The sequence below is a fragment of the Tinamus guttatus genome, unplaced genomic scaffold, assembly GCF_059628265.1.
Source record: "Tinamus guttatus ecotype Peru unplaced genomic scaffold, ASM5962826v1 Tinamus_guttatus_pri_ptg001089l, whole genome shotgun sequence".
Taxonomy (NCBI): Eukaryota; Metazoa; Chordata; class Aves; order Tinamiformes; family Tinamidae; genus Tinamus; species Tinamus guttatus.
In genome coordinates, this window is record NW_028289623.1 from 816,048 (window position 1) to 819,504 (window position 3,457).

The 3,457-nt window shown below is 50.4% G+C and overlaps 1 pseudogene; it reads left to right on the top strand.

Annotated features, from left to right (window-relative positions):
• The first annotated feature begins 2,286 nt into the window (after window positions 1–2,286).
• LOC148590791 (olfactory receptor 14A16-like) lies at window positions 2,287–3,245 on the top strand (annotated as a pseudogene).
• The last annotated feature ends 212 nt before the right edge of the window (window positions 3,246–3,457 follow it).

Consider the following 3,457-nt stretch of genomic DNA (forward strand, 5'->3'; position numbering starts at 1 on the left):
AGGGAGATTGAACTTGATGATGTCTAGAGATCCCTTCCAACCTCAACCATTCTGTGATTCTGTGAAGAGATGAGCATCAGAGCTTCCACAGGAGCACATTTCCAATTCTCATAGGTAGTCATGCTCTGATGAAAGAACTTGCAATGTTGGAAATAGTTGCTCTCCACTCAATGGGAAAAGATGACATTTGATTACTTTATTCCAGTGAACATTTCCCAGGAGGAGGGAGCACAAGGGACAGGGAAATTCATGAGTTCAGCTGGGCCTCTGCTCCTGAGTGAGGGTCCTGGGACGGAGGCAGCTGTGGCAACCAGGCAGCACTGCCCAGAGACAGCCGAGTGCAGGAGCAGCTCCTGTGCCAAGAGCAGCAGGGCTGCGGGCAGTGCCTGCTGCTGCAGACAGCAGAGGAGAGAAGGCAGCGAGAGGGGAACGGCAGTGTGGAGTGGGAAGACAGAGGAGACCTTCAAAGCTCTTGACACAGTGAGTTTTTGCTTACAGGACAATGCTACGGAGCTTCTTGAAGGGGACATAAGAACCCATCACACCCCATGGGTGGCAGCAACTTTTGCTTCTTTCTCATGACTTTTCCAGTGCAGAGGAAGAGGAGCTGCTTCAGAGTAGGGATTCTCTAACATACCACCTATGAACAGGGCATCCTGCTGCCTTCCCCAACAGAAACAGCAGTGATGTGAAGCCGGGTCATCACCTTCCCAGGTGAGTGAGAGGTCCCAGACAGGGTGAGAGGTCTGCACTTCAGAGCAGGGTCCCTGCACCCAAAGGTGCTGTGTGCCACAGCAGTGACTGTGTCGCCTGTGAAAGTCAGCACTCAGCCTGCCCAGGGAGCTCCCCACAGCACTGAGGGGAGAAGTTCTGGGTGGGAGGATTATCCTCTACCAGGACAGGCTCCTCCTGCTGGGAGGTGCTGCAGGGGTCAGGTCTGCTCACAGGTCTAGCTGTGAGCACATTTCAGGGGGCGCTTTGCAAAAGGAAAGGCAGGGCAGGCATTTCCTGAAAGAGAAGCCAGTGAGGTGGTGCTTACATTTTTCTTCCACTTGGTAAGAGGAAAATGGAAACAAAACTGTCAGATTTGGACAACAGATTGAGACTCTTTAGGAGATTCAAGGAGCAGCCAAAGAGTCTGCCAGGGACATCTGAATGTCCCCTCAGCCATCCCTTAGTCCATCAACAGCAGCGGCTTCTCCTGGACTGCTGCATCAGGGTTTATCTGAGCTGCTCTTTAGCACCTGCAAACACGGGGGTGCCCCTGGACACTCCCCTGCTCCTGGGAGGTTTCTGCAGGGAGAACTGAGCTCACCTGTGAGTGTCGTTGTCCTTCATCTGAGTGAGGTGCAAGTACACAACAGTGAGGGGCAAGGCTCAGTGATGAAGCAGGTCCCATGACAAAGTCCTTTTTCTGCTGTTGGGATGCACAAGGGTTCATGCTGAGAGTGATTGAAATGCCAAAGATTTCTGTTCTATCGAAGAATGCTCCCACATTGAGGAGGCACCTTTGTGTGTTTCTGTGTGCACCATCATGTATATTATATATACGCACATTTCTATATCAACAGACTCCTGCAGTGACCCTTTTGCAGAAAAGACTTGATTTCCTCATATTGAAGAGCCCTGCCATAGAAGGGGAGGCCATCGACTCCTGCAGCTTGTGTGCAGCAAAGCTACTCCTTCTCTCTGAAGTCTCTGGAAGGCAGGCGCAGATGGTGAAGTGACATGAGGACAAGGTCTGTCTCTAGACATCTTGACATCTAGAAAGAGGTAAGGTCTTCCATTTGACTGTTCTCCTCCCTGGCTGGAGTCAGATCTGGTGTGACAGATTCAGACACAAATATCTCTGTTGAGGAGGGCAAGATTGATGGGGACAAATCCTTCACAAAGCTCTTCACCTTCAGACACAACCAGTGTGAGTGCTGTATTCAGCTCTCATGCTGCTGAATGGAGAATATTCCCACTGGGGTTTCCAGGCCAAGTCCCTTCCAAGCAGTGCAAGACACCATTCCCAGGCATCTCCAGAAATACTAATCAAAGAGTAGTTCGACACATCCAATTACACCTGCAGCACAGCAGAAACAACTCCTTTGGAGCCATGGGAAGCGAGTCCCTGCTGCAGAGAATACAGTCATTTCAATGTGGATCACCTGAAATGGGGCTGAATTAAGGGAGAGAAGAAAAACGGGAGATTTTTGAGAAACTGAAATGGTTTCTCTCAGACGAGTCTGCTCTAAATTTTTGCTTTCTTTCCTTCCTTGGACAGGACTCCCAAAGGAGTTCATGTCCAACAGCAGCTTCCTCAACGAGTTCCTCCTCCTGCCATTCGCAGACACGCGGGAGCTGCAGCTCTTGCACTTCTCGCTCTTCCTGGCCATCTACCTGGCTGCCCTCCTGGCCAATGGCCTCATCATCACAGCCATAGCCTGCGACCACCACCTCCACACCCCCATGTACTTCTTCCTCTTCAACCTCTCCCTCCTCGACCTTGGCTGCATCTCCACCACTCTCCCCAAATCAATGGCCAATTCCCTGAGGAACAACAGGATCATTTCCTACTCAGGATGTGCTACCCAGGTCTTCCTGGTGGCATTCTTGTTTTCAGCAGAGTTTTCCTCCTCACAGTCATGGCCTATGACCACTACGTTGCCATCTGCAGACCCCTGCACTACAGGACCCTCATGGACAGCAGAGCTTGCTTGAAAGCGGCAGCAGCTGCCTGGGTCAGTGGCTTTCTCCATGTTCTTCTGCAGACTGGGAACACATTCTCACTATCACTGTGCCAAGGCAATGTGGTGGAGCAGTTCTTCTGTGAGATCCCCCAGATCCTCAAGCTTTCCTGCTCACAGTCCTACCTCAGGGAAGTTGGGCTTCTTGTGCTTAGTATTTGTTTATTCTTTGCATGTTTCATTTTCATTGTGGTGTCCTACGTGCAGATTTTTACAGCAGTGCCGAGGATCCCCTCTGAGCAGGGCCGGCACAAAGCCTTTTCCATGTGCCTTCCGCACATGGTCGTGGTCTCCCTGTTTCTCAGCAGTGGCACATTTGCCTATCTGAAGCCCCTCTCCATCTCCTCCCCAGCTCTGGATCTGGTGGTGGCTGTTCTGTATGCAGTGGTGCCTCCAACGGTCAACCCCCTCATCTAAAGCATGAGGAACAAGGATCTGAAGAATGCCCTAATGAAACTGGCTCAGTCGGTGCTAAAAATAAGCTCCCTGTCCTTTCTAACAAGTGGTTCCTAATGCATCTGTGCTTTGAGCATCTGTGCTAGTTCTGTGCTTTGAGCATTCTCTCTGTGTTTATAATGATTTTTATTTACATAAGTTTTTGAATGCATCCTACTTTGCCAGAAGCATGAACCCACTCTGAGTAATTGCCATACCTGCTGTAAATATGTCTGTGCCTGTGTTTCTGTGTCAGTCCTGGCTTTGCTCAAATAAAAGTGGATTTCCTC